At 36.7% G+C, this 20,475-nt stretch overlaps 2 long non-coding RNA genes across 2 annotated transcripts; both read left to right on the forward strand.

Moving 5' to 3' along the window:
• The first annotated feature begins 1,316 nt into the window (after window positions 1–1,316).
• LOC134678473 (uncharacterized) lies at window positions 1,317–10,103 on the forward strand. The gene is made up of 3 exons (XR_010100188.1): window positions 1,317–1,418; window positions 2,781–2,903; window positions 9,928–10,103. It is a non-coding gene; the product is annotated as an uncharacterized LOC134678473 (long non-coding RNA).
• A 1,553-nt stretch (window positions 10,104–11,656) lies between these two features.
• Window positions 11,657–19,150, forward strand: LOC134678498 (uncharacterized). The gene is made up of 3 exons (XR_010100191.1): window positions 11,657–11,797; window positions 13,446–13,535; window positions 19,018–19,150. It is a non-coding gene; the product is annotated as an uncharacterized LOC134678498 (long non-coding RNA).
• Window positions 19,151–20,475: the final 1,325 nt, after the last annotated feature.

The following is a 20,475-nucleotide window of genomic DNA, read 5'->3' on the forward strand; positions in this document are numbered from 1 at the left end:
TGACAACTACCCACTCTTTTAAAGAAGAAGTTGCATCTACCCTACATAATTTTTCTAAAGTACCCTACGTGTAAAATGGGACTGTACAAAATAAATAAGGAGGCAAACGACGAATCATCTAAAGAAGGTAGTAACAATACAAATAGAAGACAAAGTAGCAACAGAGGAATCCACAGTTACACCAATACAGTTGATGTATGCTATTCAGACCAGCTTCACTCCAGGGGGAGGGTTCCGTCGAACACCCTCTCAGGCAGTAACTGTAAGGATAGTGCCAACTTGGCGAAACTGAAGGAGACATCGTTCTACACACGTCCTGGTACCTACTCTCTCTTCAGACATACGTGTGCCAGAGGGAGAGACTATAACAATACAGATCCTGGTACTCTCACGGGACGTTACCGAGCACCAGAGGGAGAGAATGTAACAATACTGATCCTGGTACTCTCACGGGACGTTACCGAGTACCAGAGGGGGAGAATGTAACAATACTAATTCTCACGACGCGCGGGCTCGAATACTTTCCCGCTCGCACAGTACTGCGTCACACCGGCCAGCCACCGAGGAGCACCGAGCGCGCACGACGATCGCCGACCGGGCGGTATAAAAGCCGCAGCCCGCACCGCATCAGATTACTTAGCTAGCGACTGCCTCAGCGATAGGTACACCTCTGTCCTTTGGCTAGTCTCAAGTCTCGGTCGGGAGTTCCATAGCCACTTGCAGTCTTCTCCCTGACCTTCCTAGGTTTAGCTAGTGCCTTGGCGATAGGTTCCCGACTGTCCCTTGGCAATTTTTGCATCGGTAACAGGCGTGCTCAACCTTGCCGTCTGTTACTCGATATTAAGTTAGTTAGGAAGTAACCAGTTTTGTATGAACCCATAAATGTATGCACCTATATGTATAAGTTTTCATAGTCAATAAAAGTATCGTTGACATTGGCGTTTGAGTGAAACTCCCACCTACCCTACAATACTTTTTATAAAGTATTTTTCACATCTCTGTTTATAAGTACCTACTTCAAGACCAATGGTAGATCCGTCGTTCCTTGAACTTTAAGGTTATAAATTATTGGTTTTAGGTATATTCCGCGCATTTGTTGGTGAAAATCCTCGGTCAACTGTAAATGTAGGTACAAGACGTGAATTAAGGCAGGAAACGGAAATATCCGATAGTCATAAGCAAAAGACGCAAGTCTTGCAACAAGTTTATTGAATATGTTTTTAATAAAATGTTGATAAAACAAAATAGGTGTTAACAATTGTATCAAGACTGAGTCCATAACTTTTAATAAACATTTTGTTTTAGTGGGATCCAATATTTACTTACTATGGCCGTTATTTTTTACTTCCATAAACCTGGACAGTATTGTGACTATCCCATTTATTATTTTGAGTTTTGCTGTGGACTATTTTACGTTTGTAAGTAAAATATGTAGTAAGTATATGTATTGTAACAAGTACCTAAATCATCGTATAATTCACCATGTAATGACTAATATAAATTTTCTGTCACTGAGACAAGTTGTATCTAGTAATATAATTGATTCTTTTTTAACCGACTTCCAAATCCCAAAGGGGGAGGTTATCAATTCGGTTGTATGTTCTTTTTTTTATAGTTTATGTTTGTTACTCCATATCTCCGTCAGTACTGGACCGATTTTGAAAATTCTTTTTTTGATTGTATGCATACAGATTGATCCCGTTTTTGTCGAAACCTAGTTCTGATGATGGGATCCATGAGGAATCGAGGGAACTCCTCAAATCTTAAAGGCATACATATAGTGATTGTTGTGTTTTTATCAACAAATCAAGCATATACACTCACAAAAGTGACATTTGAGGAAGTGTAACTGCTGATGATGACCAAAAGGAAAGTCTTTAACGACGCATAGCTCGCGTTTGGCGATTTTTTCTCTTCGTTATGTTTGTTAAGTAAGTTAGGTTTTAAAGCCATATTTATGTCAAGCTCAACTTCTGAACATGGGATCCATGAGGAATCGAGGGAACTCCTCAAATCTTGAAGGCATACCCATACCTATAGAGTTTTCTGTATTTTCATCATAAAATAAAGCATTAACATTAAAAACTGTCGCATATGATTAAGTGGAACTGCTAATGATGATCAGAACAGAACTCTTCAACTAGTACACGTTTGGTGATTTCGAATTTCGATTTTGACTTGGACTGGGATCCGGACTCGGATCCAGATCCGGACTCGTACCCGGATCCGGTTCGGACCCGGACCTGGACTCGGACTCAGACTTGGACTCGGACTCGGACCCGGACTCGGACTCAGACCCGGACCTTGACCCGGAAAACCACTATGATACCTACTCGTAAACTAAATAAACCACTATGATTACCTACCATAAAAAGTAGGTATAAAGTATGATGATGCCAAACCCCTCCCGCTCAAACTCTCGTACACCGCACCGCATGCGCCGTTAAGTGAGTTAGGTTAGGTTTGAACTGCGATCTTCACAGAACCGAACAAAAGTGGGTTAGGTTAGGTTAGAACTGCGAGCCTTACAGAAACGAAATGCTACTAGAAAAGTGGGTGGTTTCATCTCCTTTTCTACATAGCGCACCATTTACAATAATCTTTCACCATCAGGCCCCAGAGAAGTCGGTTTTTTTTCTTAAAATTATTTGCTTGTGTAATATCTTTATTTGCTCTACCATAATTCAGACGATTTAAATAAGTGTTATGCATTCACGTACCAAAATTTTTTTGCTCCAGTAGCAGTATTAAGTGATTTAATAACTTGTTTTTTGTTTCAGGTAATCACTTTTCAATGCCTGATTGAAGTTATAGTTTATGAATGGCAAGTACTTAAACGATGGCATGCAACAGTAATATTGATTATTTTGTGTAATGTACATCAGCCCCAATGGAGTACAATGGTAAGATCGTCTCACTTGTTCAGTTGATGAGTATTAAAATTAACCATACCTCGAGCCCTTAGCTATTTCGGTTCGGAGGCGTAGTGTGCCCGTAGACGAAGACGAGACGTTGAATTGGTTGGCACATCTTAGAACAATAACCATCGAATATAGTTTGGCCAGTTCAAGTAGAATATAATAGGCTAAAGTACAACCGCATACATGCAGGATGATTCATGAGACGTGAGTAGGACTAATCCTGCACACTCAGTAACTGATAATTGATCGATCACCGTCGTATTTAGGTGAAACAACGACACTTTTTCCTATTTTTTTACTTTTTGGCGAGGACAAATTTAATTCTCTACAATCATGGTCACCCTACAAGACCTAATTAATAACCATAAAACCTCTTTAACCGATTCGCTGCGCGTTCGAAAACTTTTGGCTGTGGCGCGGAACAATAATTTCATGACACGGCACCCGTGCCATGCGCCATAGAATATGATGACACGCCTGCCGTGTCATCAGCCATGTGTAAAAAATTATGTACTTTTTTTGTTTTTTTTTCACGGATTTAGACTTGATTGAGCTCAGTTGACATCAAACTAAGGAAGTGAACGGATTAAAACGTTGTTTAAATTTTTTGTAGCGCTTAAACTACGTGGTATACTTGAAATGGCGGGTGACTTTAAAAATTCAGGTGTTACAAACCTTTTCTACTACCTATAATTTTTATTTGGCGTTGTTTGAAAATCGTGAGTGAGACGTGCCAGCTTCATATTTTGACACACATGGCCTTGGAAATCCCGGACAATCGGGACAACCAAATATGGTATTTACCTACTCGTTTTTTGGTTTTATTGTAACAGACTGCACCTTTTTCTTATGGTGTTGCCATCCTGTTTCGGCAAGTTCGTCGGTAAATGAATTTTTGTCTCTAAGAGTGGGCGAGCACATTCATTTGGGATTGGCAATAAAAGTTCAATTACACTTTTTCTGATATCATACAGTGGGATTTTCGTATTATTTTTAATAACGTTAAATAGAAAAAAGCCATTAATAAGACATATTTGGATAATATGTATAATCCGCCGCCGGGACAACTGGCGTACTAGAAGAGAGGCCTATGCTCAGCAGTGGGCGATAAAGGGCTGATATGATGATGTATAATCACATTTTTGTACCAACGTAGGGTTTTATATTCACAGCAATAGTACATTATTGTCGAGGCTCGGAAGTCGCTACTTAATTGCAGGCTGAGGATTCGTTTTAAACGGACGACCTTGGGAGTCCGTTTAATTGAATCCGAAGCCAGCAAGTAGCCTTCCAGCCTAGTCATATATAGTGCTTTTCTCAAAAATGGTGCAAGAATTATAAATATCATAGAAATATTTTACAAAAGCAACGTTGTTACGTATATATTTTCACAGAAGAAAGCCCTTGCCGCCTATTTATTTTTAAAAAAATACGCCAACCTATTTGAGACAACTAAATAGTCGCGGTACAAATCATCTGTGGGCCTGTGCCTTCAATTGATATGGCCATTTCAACTTGTAAAAAGTTTGGAACTCGACAAATAATGGAATTTGTATGCAACATTGCAGTCCCAAAATCGAGACTGCAATGTTTTTAACTTTTTAATTTTTGACTGACCATAAACTAAGCGCTTCGCGACCTATTTTTTAGACGGCAAAGTCGCCTTTGCCGTCCATTTTTGAGAAATAAGTATTTATTATAGTGTACTTGAACGGCAGGTTTAAATTTGATATTGCGAACGCGGCGACTGGAAGTCCCTACACATCCACTTTTATGTTCAGTGCTTACGAATAAAATTTCTCTCTTGTCTTGCCATTTGGTAACAACAATTTTTTTGTTGCTGTATGCGATCAATTTTTTAAACATGCAGATACATCTGCGAGCCATATTCCTGCCGGAAGCGTAATTTTTCCATTTTTTCCTTTAATATAAAAGTTGTATGCGATGCTGCACGATTCTCCTTGTAACAATTTTGTTTCTGTCACTAACTTGGGATTACCCACCCGGGTTGCTCGAAGGGTGCCTGTCACGTACGTACTTTTAGCTATTAATTCGTCAGCAAAGCTTACACTGGTATAAAAATTGTCCAAATACAACGAATGGCCTTTCTCAAAATAACAATTTTTTCCATAAGAAGTAACATAAGTACTTTTTTAACATGAGTTTTTCCGCCTACTAATTGATCATGCGAACCGGCATACATATGTATTTTTAAGACGAAACTGCTGCTGGAGCTGAGGTTTAAACATTTTAGGCAAATATACCCGTCTCGCTAACGGAAGCGGCTCCTAAAACTAGTGCGATAAGGACAAGGCGAAAAGTCCTGCGCAAAAAACTCAGAAATCGAGGTTTCGTACTCCTCTGTTTCCTCCTCCAAAACTTAAGCAATCGTAACCAAATTTGGAAATCTAAATAATTATGAAATTATCTGTGTCGGACCGTTTTGATTTTTTGGCTAATTGATTTAGTTTTTAATACCACATTGGCGTCGGCTAACATATATATATACAATTTAATGCCATATTTATGTGCTTTTCCTTTTAACTATTGTGGAAAGGAAAGTCTTCCTTTCCATAAGATTAAAGATTCATCTATAGTTAGTTCCTTTGTTGGATAGTAAATAGTTCCCATTGTTTGATTGAAAAGGTCAATCAAAGACTTTATTTTGTACAGGCTTTCAGTCCTTACGTCCTTTTGAACATTCGAAGCCCTTAGAATAAAAAAGCTGTCTCTTGACATAAAAAGTCGTGGACTTAATTGAAATAAATAGTGATTAGACCAGTGACGACCATTCTGTTCAACTTTATAGTTCCCACCAGTAGTAAAATTCCTAAGAATTTTCGAAATTCGGACGCATTAACATCTGTCCATCTCGTAAAGCGACAGTGTGCAGTCGTTGCTGCTACTTTAAGTTTATTGCCGTACTTGTTGGTACATTCCAAGATTAAATCGATAATTTGGCAGTTTAAAAACAAAAAGAGATAGTCCAGTCCAATAATAATGGACTTTTGACTGCCATTTGATGTGGCGGCAATATTCCCGTGCTGTCAGTAAAAGGTATCTTTACCATATTGATGGGAATTGGGATTCCCTGGATGCCAATCGGGTATATAGGTTATAGGTTTTCGCGGGCTTGGTTTCCGCAACTCGACGTCATATTATTGCGCTTATTTTGCGTGATGGGTTGGCGGCACTATTCTTGCCAACCCAACTCTACCAAGAAGCCTAGCAGACCCTTGATGTTGCCGACGACTTCTGGAAGAGACCCCGGTGAGCCGAGGTGTTGTGCCCGGTATTTTGCCACCCCTGGGCATTCTAGAATGACGTGGGCGGCTGTCTCCTCTGCCTCCATGCATGCTCTGCAGAGGGGGCTATCTGTAACACGTAGGGTTAATAGGTGTTTGTTAAATGAGGCGTGTCCAGTTATTGCCCCAGCTATAAGCCGGAGCTGTGGTCTCTTCATCTGTCGAAGCCTCCGCGACAGATTGGGGTTAAGTGTCGGGAGGGCTTCGCCTGCCTACAGGTGCTTAGGTTAGACCAGTATTGTTGCTGTTTTACCTTGGTGTTGTGTCGCAGCGTGTTCCGGAGCCAGGCATATGGCAGAAGTAGGATTGACTCAGGTCCTGCCACCTTCAGTTCCGAGCCTCCTCTCGCCAAGATGTCGGCTGCATCGTTATCTCGTGAGTTGCTGTGTCCTTTGATCCACTGCAGAGTTACGCCATTGGTGGTACATACCTCTGACAGAGCTTTGTGACATTCGTAAATTAGCCCTGAAGTGAAAGTGTAACTTTGTAGAGCTTGTAGTACTGATCGACTATCAGAGAGTATGTGGATGGGGTAGTCCATTACTTCCCTTGAGACGATTGCGTGTGCTGCCATTATAATGCCCGTACATTCCGCCTGGAAGACTGTGTTATGGGCACCAAGTGGTGTCGAGATGTGTATGTTTAGGTCCTCTGAGAAAACCCCAGCGCCAGTGCCTGACCTTATTTTTGATCCGTCCGTGAAGATACTCAGCTCCCTTGGGTTGAGTCCTTCATGGGGTTCTTCGTGTAATTGTATTTTGTATTTCTTGTCGAAGACGAACTGCTTGGGTATCCTGTCAGTCACCGCTTCTATAAGCGGTTCCTTACCTATGGCCTCGTAGAGGATTTCGGTGTGTGGCACCCTAGGCGGTCTCCAGAGATTAGATTTTTTGAGACGTACCGCCGCAGCCAGCGCTTCTTGTTGTATAAAGAGGTGCAGCGGCGGGAGGCCCAGTAAGGCTTCCAGGGCCGCGGTTGGTGTTGTCCTCATGCAGCCCGTTGTCGCCATACAGGCCAACCTCTGGAGTCGTTGTAGTCTAGCCTCAACAATGGATAGTTTGGTGCGTGGCCTGACCATACTATCGCACCGTATCGCTTATGCCAATCGGGTATTGCTTGTCCTGAATGTGTGTCCACTTCTTCATTTTCCTCATCAATATGCGTATCTTGCAGAGGAGCGGCAACATGTGTTGCCTCTTCTGGGTCGAAGGAACCCCTAGACCTGTCTACAGTAACTAGCACTTTAAATATAGAGGAAGTAAAGCATTTCAACCTTCTGGGTATCACTATCGATACTTCGTTTAACTGGCAAGAACATATTTCAATGATAAAATCAAAACTATCCCAATTCATTTTTGCCTTGAATTTATTGAAATCTAATACACACTCTGAATGCGCTAAATCTGCATATTATGCTTATGCCTACTCGTGGCTGAAATATGGCATTATTTTATGGGGACACAGCTCAGAAGCGCACAGTCTATTCGTAAGCCAAAAGAAGTGCCTTCGAATAATTGTAAACGTTCGCAAACGAGCTGCATGTAAAGAACTCTTTATTAAAGAAAATATGCTTACCCTCCCCTGTCTCTACATTCTTGAAACTGCTGCTTTTGTTAGGAAACATATTACATTGTACGACCATGTAAAAAGTGCCCGAAGACAGGATAAACTATTGTTGCCAGCAAAACCAAATTTACAAATGTTTAAAAATAGCCCTCATTATATATCTGTGATAATTTACAACCAATTACCAAAAAGCGTTACTACTGAGCAAAAACCGCAATCTTTTATTAATAAACTTAAATCAATTTTAATACGAAAGGCATATTATACAATCGAGGAATTTTTATCAGATAATGAATTAGAGTAAATAAGTTAATTAATTTAGTTTAAGTAATTTAGTTGATTATTTTAATTTAATTTTATTATTTATTATTGTTGGACTTTTATGATGAACTAAATATATAAAATAAGTAGTAATGCAATATGGATGATATTTAATTAAAATTTAATATTTTGTTTATTATTATAATTTATTTTGCAATTCTTAAGTTTAATAATGTAATGTATCATTTGTAAATAGTTACCATTAAGTAGTATTATGATAATTGCAATGCCCTAACGGGGTATCATGTACCTACTTTTCACAATGTTTTATACCATCCTCTGTAATGAACATGATCGCAATAAATATATGAATATGAATATGAAATTAGTCCATTCGTCGAGAATGTCATCATTATTTCCTGTTAATATCCCATAGAGGTATATGTCATCCATATTTGAATATCTAAGTCTGGAACATCATATGTCTGTGTTGGTGACATCATAGTCAATAAGTCCAAGGCTAAGGGATCCATTGCGGATGACAGTCCAGGTTCTGGTGAACTCGGAGTTGTTTCTATGATGATTACATTCTGAAAAAAGAAATTTCTAAGTGTGAGGGTGAACCCTTTTGAAACTTAATTTGAAGAATAATCGATTTTAAAATGACACTCCTCCCGGGTCATGCGCCACACGTAAAAAACATCGATGACCCGGCAGGCGGGGTAATGACAGCATTATGATTACGAAGAAAATAAACTGTCAAATTTGAGTGAGATACGAGTTTTCAAAAGTAACCAAACCGTGATGCCATTCAATTTGACACAGAATATCGGTAGTTTAGTATTCTAATTGTAGGGTGACCATGCATGTCGTAAATTAATTAATATCTTTTTTTTCAAGACGACTAGAAAATTAACGTTAACCTCACTAATACTGATACGAAATAGTTGCTTATAATTTACGAAATGCGGAGTGTTAGTCCTGCTCACGTCTCCTGAATCACACTGTGTATTAGGGTCAAGCAGAAAACTGTGTTACGTCTTTCCTGTAGACATATACAAGAGCTAAGGGCTATAGATGTTAATTTTCTTATTTAACCCTTATCCACATGAAAAAGTCCTTTTATTTAGAGAACTATGATAAAAAATCATTACTTACATGCCCACAAGCTGTTAACTATTGCCCACAGGAGAGGAAACTAGTGTGTTCGCACGAACTGTACATTTTTCTGCCCTTAACTCTTGTGTACGTCTACAGGAAAGACGTAACACAGTTTTCTGTTTGACCCTTAAACTCTCCCACTCTTAATAAAGTTGTGATACATTAATAAGTTGTACTTCCACGTGTATGATGTAGTGCTTATGCTTCATTAAATGTGGTAAGGTAATCAAGATAATACAATTTTTTGGATTGTCACGTTTGTTCTCCACATTCAAAGCATGTAGAAGCTAATGCAGTACTAATACTAATTTGAGAATGTAATCGTCTCTAAAACCTACGTATTCTTCAAAGCATGTTACATAGCAAAGTATAAGCTGTGTTTGATGCGTTTTTTACGTAGTATGCCAGTTCGATTGTGTCAAGTCAGTCCAGCCATGGACCGAACTGTGCAGTGTGAATCTGTCACGATCACAAAATGCCACAGTCGCATAAATATAGGTACTAAATTAATATAGAATTACCTACATGTATAGTTTTATTTCTGTCAATGTTTCAAAAGTACAAATTTTTCAAAAGTACACATTTAATCCGTTTGGAAGAAAAATTATCAAGGTAACATTTAAAACGAAAAGTAGTTTAAATACTTATCATTAATTATTGTTATACATACTACGAAAACGTACATAGGTCTAATATTTTGTTTTTAATTTCAGACCAATTGGCTCATAGTATACGGGATTCGTTCAGTTACACTTATTGAATTATTGATAATAACCTTTTTATACCCCTTGAGTAGACTTTTGGAGGACATAACGTTCCATAATGGGAATGCTCCTTCTTTTGTTGCTGCTTTAAACTTACGACTCGTGTGCTTAATGTATATTGTAAGTTTTTTGTGATGGATTATTACAGGATAGCTACCTACCTAGGTTTGGAAAAGTCCCAGGAGTAAAATGGGTGTTAAGTGTTTTATATCTTCTTACAGTGTGGCCCAAAAATACCTTGACATTTTTTTTACTGCGGCATATGTTGATAATTTAAATAAAGATTTGCGTTTGTGTATCGAAACTTCAAAATTTTCATCGCATGGTACGATGGAAGAAAACTATGGAGTCGATATTATAACTAACATTTTAATAATATTTTTACTTATACTTATTCATTTAATTAATACCTACAGAAAAATAAAATTAAATAAATAATTGGAATTTAAGTAAAACTAATACCTACCTAAAAAACTTAAATATACTTAATTATTAACTGTCACAGAATAAAAAAATAGCTTTATGAATGCTCCTAGTTTGTAATATCCATGGGCAGTATAGTCCGAGAAAAAATAGTAGAAAATTATTGAGGGCGCTACTTACTAAGTACTTACCGTAAAGTGCTTAAACATGGCAACAATTTAGTATGATTTTTTTTAGTTCTATTTTATATAATTTCTACTATTTTGTGTCGCAATATAGATACAGGAATGAGTGTTTCAAAATCTTGTCAAGGTATATGGCGTATTTCAAAATTACAGTTGTAATGTAATGAGTCGTACACATGTAATGGCGAATTTTTATAAGATAAATGTGTGTTTTAATTGAGTAATGTCCACTCCACGACACACACACGCCACAACACATTTCTCATGGTCGTATTTTAGTTCCTTGTAAGGCTCTATGCAGTATCCAGTCGCTTTTCGGTGGAGGTAAACATCGTGAGGAAACCGGACTAATCCCAATAAGATCTAGTTTACCCTCTGGGTTGAAAGGTCAGATGGCAGTCGCTTTCGTGAAAACTAGTGCCTCCGCCGGCCAATGACGGCATAACGCGAGGAAGAAGAGAGAAAGGCTCTATCGAATTAAAATGTGCAGAACCTTGCGGATCAGACATAATAAAATAATCACGTACCTACCTAATAATGCACGCACCGCAATATTATACGAGTAATGAAATGGCACGTCAACAATTACTGACACATGATATGACGTACATGATTTTTGATAAAGTGGCCAGTACCAAGCATTACATCTACCGCAAAATACAGTCTGTCTTCTTCATTATCTTCCGTTATTCTTTCTGTCATTTCTGATTCCATAATTTCATTCAATTACTGTCAATAGTAATGTCATTTCTAGTGTCATTATTACATTGACATAACTCCAATACTGAAACAAGATATTTAAACTAACTTCATTACTTGCTGTCATTCCTTCATTCCAATCCCTACACTATCAGTAGAAATGTAATTTCTTCGAAGTAATGTCATTATTCATGATAGTGTCTGGTCCACTTGAGATAAGTAGCGAAACACTTTTATTTAAATTTATCTAAGTATAATATGTATAATAATATACAGGTAAAATAAAAATAAAAGTTTTTCGCTACGTATTTATAGCTCTATTATTATAGCTCTATTATTAGTACTAATAGCTCTGCATATTTTTCTTCTAGGTTATGTTTTTATACTCGTCATCTATTTTTGGAGTATTTTTACCAACAACATGGAAAACAGCACTATCTTATGCATTTGTTTTACTGCTGATAGCTGGATTGCTATGTAAATTGTTTAACCTTGTCGTAATTAAAAAGAAGGTACGTGTGTAGTTTTCTTAATCTCCAATATTTACACACTGACACCGTCAAACTAAGCAACTTTGCCCACATTACGATAAACTGTTTTGTTACAGCAAACTTCTTATCTGTGAAAATGTTGTAATAGCTTCATTAGAATATATCAAAATCGATTTGTCAATGCATTCAAATTCCAAACATCTCTAAAAAAAGCAATTTGATTTGACTCCAATTCTAATATCAGTCGAGATGACGTTTGATTCGAAATGAAATGAGGATTACTTACATACAATATGACAAATCTCGCATGTTAGTTGGTATCGAACGATATGACAATCGACGCCGACGCGAGTTTGTCTCTGAAGTTAAAAAAAAACTACGGACGCGTGACGTGCGTGAAAAAAGTTTTCATTTGCCGCCATTTAACGTACAGTTGATCTTTTAATTATTTTGTAAGTAAAAAATAATTCGTTTTGTTGTTTTTAAAGTTACTATAGTAATAGTTTCGTGTAAAATGTGCGATAAAGATATTTCGGAGACGTACCTCATATCTACGACGAGTTCAGCCAGACATTTTTACAAAATTGACATAGGTAACAGATTAAACTTAAATTAGATAGTATAAATACTGAAGCTAATATCCAATCGGCCCCAAACTAGATGCCGCCTGCATCTCGGGAACCGGGAAAATAGATTTAACTAAACTGAATATGATGGCCAGGTTTTGAATGAGAAATTTCAAATATAAAATTAATTTGGGTAGATAAATAAAACAAATTAAGTACCTATGTACTAATTAAGTACCTAACTTAAGTTACGGATAACCAGTCTAAATCGTCTTTAAAACCGTTGAATATATATCTATTAAAAGAAAAATTTGAAAATGTTTTATAATAAATAATAATACATTAATTTTTATTTTACTCAATATACCTAATACTTATTGGTTTTTGGGTTTTTTGTCTAAATGTATGTAAGTAATATACAGGTTGGCTAAAAAATAACTGCATCCCCGTTGCTAGGGAGGTTTAATGGGATTTTACTGAGCAACTTTTATGATGGGGCAGACTCCGAAATCGCGATAAAAATATTTGGCTGTTTCATGCATTTTGGCTGGTCCATTTTCTATGGGAGGGTAATTTTTTTTCCCGATTTCGGGGTTGGTCAATGTATATACTAAAAGTTGCTCTAATGTAATCATATAACATACCTGGGAACGGGGATGCAATTATTTTTTAGCCAACGTGTATAATTAAGAGACTTTACAGTTTATACATTATTTTACGAAAACAACCCTTGTTAAAATATACAAGTAATTAAAGAACTGTTGAATAATTAATAGCCATGAACCTATAGTCAAGTAAACTTCAGCGCCGTCACTCAAATGAAGTTAATTAACTCAGATTAGATCATTCAATGTTATCGAATGGAATGTTGAAGTGCTGGAGTTGAAGTTTGAACTTTTGCTTTATATAAATAAGATGTAGCAGAAATATCAATTACACAAGGTGTAGCAAATTATCAATAAAAAAACACCTTTTAATTACTTATACAAAGAAAAGCAGGCAGACAGTTACGCAAATATACATGTTAAATAAAAAAAATATGTATATATAGGTAGGTATATAAGTATGTTTAATTGCTATATGTAAGAAAAAAATGTTTTTAGAGTTGGAAGCTGATATTTGTCTCCGTCAAAGATTGGGGTCCATTTGATTTGTCTTTAAGGTTATTAAGAAAAAAATATGATTCCTCAAAAGTAAGTTTATTTACCTTTCTTAGAATTATTTAAGTACCTTAAGTTTGAAAGACTCACATCGTAAAATTGTGTGTATCTTTTGGATTCGCCTTTGAACCTATTGTGCGACGGGAAGCCGGCAATCATATGGGTGCCATATCAATGAGTTGTGGATAATATTTTATATTATTACTAATAATGTTAGTATGCAAACATTTTAAAAGAGTCAGTGAGAGCATTTATTTGTATGCTTATCTCAAATATTTGTACCTGATTTATTGATGGTTTCTATTTTCTATCTAAATAAGTATTTACACCCTTATTCATAAACGCGCTACAAACCTCAATTATCTATTAATCGTTTGTCCTTATCCGTTATTTTGACTTATGTATTTGTAAGAAAGGGATGAAACATAATTAAACTAAATCAGGCCCGTAAAGTTTTATGAATAAGAGGGTTAATATCTACATCTTAAGTATTAAGTACTTACTACCAACTCTTACTAGTATATGTTATACAACGTCGTGTAGTACTGTACCCATAATGGTGCTCCGACATTGGCTGTTATATAAAAATATCATATGTATAACTTCGTTTGACGGGGGACATCATGATAGTATTGATAGGTTTTATTATGTTGTCCCTGTCACACAGTGTTATATAACATTTTATAACAGCTAATGTTCAGCACCATTACACAAGCCTTATTAAAATGACTGTGTAACTATAGTTCACAGTGTTATTTTAGCATTAGAAAAAAGGTAAACAATCTTGATGTGTCTTTTAATTGAAAAACACATTTTAAAAATATGTTACGGCAAATATGTAACGATTATGAATCTAATACGATCTTTTATATTCTTCTGCTTTCATAAGTAATAGTTATAGATTTTTAAAAAGCGTTTTTCAATTAAAAGACATGTCAAGATCGCTTACCTGTTTGCAAGTTCTTTCTAATGCTAAAAAAAACGAACTATAGGTCGAGTTATGTAAGTTAGTCCCAATTTTATTCAAGTATATATCCCTTTTTCATACTTCGACCACTTTAATAAATTCAAGTTATACTTTAACTAATCTTAACCTAATTAGGTACTCTAACAACCTAACTTTGGTTAATGTCTAAGTAGCTGGGGTTCTAAGGTCCACCACCTTGCATTTTGGAGACAAAGCAAACCGCTTGGAACAGGTGTTCCTGGGGATGATCTGAGCCGATTAAGCCCGGTTGCCAAGAGGTTCCACCCAGCAGGTGGGCAGGGGAGGGGGGGCAAAAGTGGCTCCGGCGCGCCTCACTCTAAGCTATATATCTGCATACATCTAGCAAGTATATCAAGTTTGGTGTCTTTTTCGTGTAATTCGAGGATGAAAAATTCATTTCTGTGACTAAATTTTCACTCTTCCATACAAAAAAATCGAGAAATTAAAAATTCCAAAAAAATCTTTTCACTTTTTATTTCGAAAATCCTCTACAAAATTAAAACTATGAGGATTTGCTCTAGAAAAAAAATACCTGTGAATAGCCCAGTTATCCTACTATATAGAATAGTAAACTTGTTAAACATTTTTTTTTCATAACTCTGATAAAAAAAATGTTTTGTGTCGCGCGGCGTACCTGCATTGTAAGAGCGGTATGCAGCGTTTAGGATTTTTAAGTATGTTTCGATGGTTTCTGATAAGTTGTTATTCTTCTGGTTGTAGAAAATTACTTCTGGACGTGATATATATACAAATATAAATTAAATGTATAAATATAGATGTTGGGAAAACTTTCGCCAATAGAGTTATTATAAATGTGATAAAATTAACAAAGCAGATATTTGATTAAAATGCGGGTTAAAATACGAGTAAGATATATATTGTTCGCAATTGCCACTATATGCCCATGGGTCCGTGCATTTTAGTTTTTTCTTAACGCAGTTGCACCTCCCTGCGCATTTTGTTTTGCAGCGGCAACGAATAAGCTCTAAACAAGCAGCAGCCGCCGCAGGTATGTAGGCTTGTACATATGGGCTCCCAATAACCATTTTGTTTGGACCAGCTCCAGTCAGCAGGACATGGAAGCTGTTGCTGAGGGGCTATAATCTGTCCCCAAACATAGCCTCCTTGGTAAACTGCACGGAGAATATGTTTACGTAGGTAGCGCATCTTCCATTGGAGGCAGATTCTCTAACTGAAGATTATTTTTTGTAAAAAGTACTTTTCGGCACTCTTTTACACTTGTACTTGTACCTGATCCGAACACTGTAACACAATGCATAGTATCAAAATAATGTCTAAGGACCAATTCACATCTCGTAATTCAAATCTGTTCAGATTTAATATTGTAAGACTCTTACTTGTCATACAAGACAATAACATTTTTTTCCAAAATTGGCTGCTCAATGTTGTTTTGTTTACCGTATTTAAATCCCTCCGGAACATTACAAGGACCACTAAAACCAGGATTGTCAGATCCCTCATATTTCCCACTTTTCTGTATGCTGTATGTCTCACATGGACACTAAGGGCATCCGAAAAACAGAAAGTGAATGCACTAGAGATGTGGTGCTGGAGACGAATGCTGGGCATATCATGGACTGAGCATCAATTATTGAGGAGCTTGGCATTAAGGAGCGGTTGCTTTCTACGGGCAAAACTCGGTACTCAACTTCTTTCGACACGTGTCTCGTCGAGACGGAACCTCGACAGAACGTCTAGTTGTGCAAGAAAGAGTAGGAAGTGACAGGGCTAGGGGAAGATCTCTAATGAGATGTACTGACCAAACCAAATCAGTGTGTCGGTCACAGTAAGCGAATGCTTACGGAAAGCAGCTCTACGGGAGGAATGGCGACGTGTCGTTAAATGAGTCGCTCAAAAGTTTTCATAATGGCCACGACCACTCTATCAAGAGTGTAACGAAGAAGAAGGCCCTCCGTTACAGCAGGATATGCGCTTTAAGCTTGAAATACGCTTTTTTTCCCTTTCCACACACAAAAGAAACTGTGTTGTAACCTGAAAAGGCGTGGAAGAATGGCAAGACTACTATCCTTTCTGGTCCTGTAAAATAAATCATATATCTATGAGTTACAAATAAAATCATATATTTAAAGAAAGTTTGCAGCACGTGACCATTAGCCCAGTTGACCTGTCTCTTATTGCGGTGACATATTTATTTATTTTATTTACAATTAATGGAAGAACTACAAACGTTAGCTTAAGAAAATGCAATAGCATGGCACGAGAGGAACAGGTGATTCTTTCCTGTGCCAATCCTCCATTAATTGTAAATAAAATAAATATGTCACCGCAGTATACGAGACAGCTCACCAGGGCAATTGGTCAAGTGCTGCAAACTTTCTTTAAATATATGATTTTATTTGTAACGCATAGATATATAATTTATTTTACAGGACCAGAAAGGTCAAAAGTCTTGTCATTCTTCCACACCTTTTCAGGTTGCGACACTGTTCCTTTTTTGTATGGACAGGGAAAAAAGCGTATTTCAAGCTTGGAGCGCATATCCTGCCGTAACGGAGGGGTTTAAATACGGCAAACAAGGCAATATTGAGCAGGCATTGCCAATATTGATAAAAATTGTTATTGTCTTGTATGGCAAGTAAGAGTCTTACAATAATAAGTATGGACAGATTTGAATTACGAGGTGTGAATTGGCCCCTAGACGTTATTTTAACAAAATGCATAGTATTTTGTTACTGATTTTACGAGTACATCAGGTACAAGTACGAGTGCAAAAAAGTGCCGAAAAGTACTTTTTACAAAAAAAAATCTTCAGTTAGAGAATCTGCATCCAATGGAAGATGCCCTACCCACGTAAACATATTTCTCCGTGCAGTTTACCAAGGAGGCTATGTTTGGGGACAGATTATAGCCCCTCAGCAACAGCTTCCATGTCCTGCTGACTGGAGCTGGTCCAAACAAAATGGTTATTGGGAGCCCATATGTACAAGCCTACCTGCGGCGGCTGCTGCTTGTTTAGAGCTTATTCGTTGCCGCTGCAAAACAAAATGGGCAGGGAGGTGCAACTGCGTTAAGAAAAAACTAAAATGCACGGACCCATGGGCATGTAGTGGCAATTGCGAACAATATATATCTTACTCGTATTTTAACCCGCATTTTAATCAAACATCTGCTTTGTTAATTTTATCACATTTATAATAACTCTATTGGCGAAAGTTTTCCCAACATCTATATTTATACGTTTAATTTATATTTGTATATATATCACGTCCAGAAGTAATTTTCTACAACCAGAAGAATAACAACTTATCAGAAACCATCGAAACATACTTAAAAATCCTAAACGCTGCATACCGCTCTTACAATGCAGGTACGCCGCGCGACACAAAACTTTTTTTTTATCAGAGTTATGAAAAAAAAATGTTTAACAAGTTTACTATTCTATATAGTAGGATAACTGGGCTATTCACAGGTATTTTTTTTCTAGAGCAAATCCTCATAGTTTTAATTTTGTAGAAGATTTTCGAAAAAAAGAAGTGAAAAGATTTTTTTGGAATTTTTAATTTCTCGATTTTTTTGTATGGAAGAGTGAAAATTTTGTCACAGAAATGAATTTTTCATCCTCGAATTACACGAAAAAGACACCAAACTTGATATAGTTGCTAGATGTATGCAGATATATAGCTTAGAGTGAGGCGCGCCGGAGCCACATTTGCCCCCGCTCCCCTGCCCACCTGCTGGGTGGAACCTCTTGGCAACCGGGCTTAATCGGCTCAGATCACCCCCAGAAACACCTGTTCCAAGCGGTTTGCTTTGTCTCCAAAATGCAAGGTCCCCTTAGAAAACAGGACCTTAGAACTTCTGCTAAAGGGGCATTTTAACTTTGTCAGCAGTGGAATCCATTGGCATCATTATTTGTGTACTGGAAATGTGTTCGTGTAGTAATGTCAATACGGGTTAGAGTGGCTGGTCTTCACATTGGGCCTGTTTACAAACTGATTCGTGTATATTGGGAGATTATAGGTACATTGACTGCTAAACGCAGGTAACAAGTAGCAAATGTATGTACTCGCTATTAATACTAATCAATGTGTAAACAGTCTCCAGTGTGATATTGGCCAGGGTGCTTAGCCAACGTGCCAATAATACAATAGAATAGAATACATTTATTTACGCCTTATCATGGGTGGTTACATATCCAAGACAGGTTATAAAGAAACAGATGGAAAAAGGGCCCCTACTCATCGTTATGCCACGTAGCGTAGCGTAGTCATGTCTCTGTGCAAACTGTGCGTTAACGATTGGCATGTTGGCTACGCACCCAGTCACAATTAGGTACCCTTATGCCACACTTATCCATATTAAACTTAACCTAAGATATGCTTGTTTTATACGAGTACATAGAGGGTTAGAGGGTCAATATTCTCATTGACTTTATTTTTCAATCGAATTTTGCTTTAGTACCTAGCTGATTAAAATTATTCTACATACTTATGCACTTACAGTAATCGTTGCAAATTAATAAAACTGTACTTTATTTGTTTACAGTATGTTCAGTCACAAGCGCCAAGAGACCTGAGTAGATATTTAATCCAAAAAGCTGAACCGAATTCATATAAGCTCGACCTGCGATATGGGCTACCCCCGAAATCAATGTTGTATGTACGTCCAGGAAACGGTATCAGTAGATAACAAATAAAAAAATCATTAGAGTGTCTAATTTTACTGCATTTCAATCATATATCAATATAACGTTATTTAAATTAATTACATTGTTAAATAAATCATAAATTTAATTTTTTCTCATATTCACCTAATAGTCTACCTTGATGCCGAATATCAAGTTTCAAGGTCATCTGAAAGGGGGTTAGGTTTTTGATCTAAGTATAAATCATATTTCCTTAATCTAATAATTATCAATATATTATTCATCGACTTATCAATCAAATTTCAGTTTTAGGATGTTTTCATCTATATACACCTAAAATAGTCTACCTTGATGCCAAATATGATAGTTCTAGATCATCTGTAAGTGGTTTAGGATTAAGACCTATACATCTTATTAATCTAATAACTACCTATATCGTAATTCTCTATCGAATTATCAATCAATATTCAGTTTTTAGATTTTCCCCTTTGTATACCTACACATTATTATGTCTACCCTGATGCCAAATATTAAGTTTCTAGGTTATCTGGAACTGGGTTAGGTTTTTGTCCTATTGGTCTTAATTTAATCAATTATTAGATTAGGGATCAGTATGATTTTTTCATTCGAATTGTTTATTAATTATCAGTTTTCAGATTTTTCCCTCTACACTCTATCTTATATTTAAAAATATGTTGTCGAGTAAGTACTTGGTTACATATTTTATCTTATCACCCATTTGAGGTAAAGGTTGGCTAGGTAGGTACAGATAGGATCATGAACGATGTAATGGCGCAATTAAGGTGACGTTCCGACAAACTTTTGACAGTTTTACGACGGTCCTTACAATTTAGCGGTTTTGGGTGAAATACAAGAAGATATACTATCTTATTAAATAAATAGTATTGTGTTATATATAATGGGGTTTCAGTACCTATTGTAAACCTCATATTTTTTTTCGTAACAAATGTACATCGCATGGAACATATATACCGGGTGTGGCCTGTAATATGAGCAAAAAATTAAACTGTAGGCTGTACTCCTCATACTGACTAACATTTGTTCATCGACTTTTAAAAATAACTTGTGGTTTGATTTTTAATACACTTTAAAGTTTATTCTAAGACGCAATATATTGCGAACTTTGTTTTGTTTAAGGCGTGACAAGCAACGTCAATCACAATGATATGGCGTGGCGATGGCGTCCATTGAAGATAATATTGATTTTGTATGAAAAATAGGGACTCTAAATAATTCATAATTTTTAAAAGTTGTTGAACAAAAGTGTCACCGTTTGAGGAGTACAATCTATGTTTTAATTATTGGCTCATGTTACAGGCCACATCCGGTATATATTT

Source organism: Cydia fagiglandana, chromosome Z, assembly GCF_963556715.1.
Source record: "Cydia fagiglandana chromosome Z, ilCydFagi1.1, whole genome shotgun sequence".
Taxonomy (NCBI): domain Eukaryota; kingdom Metazoa; phylum Arthropoda; class Insecta; order Lepidoptera; family Tortricidae; genus Cydia; species Cydia fagiglandana.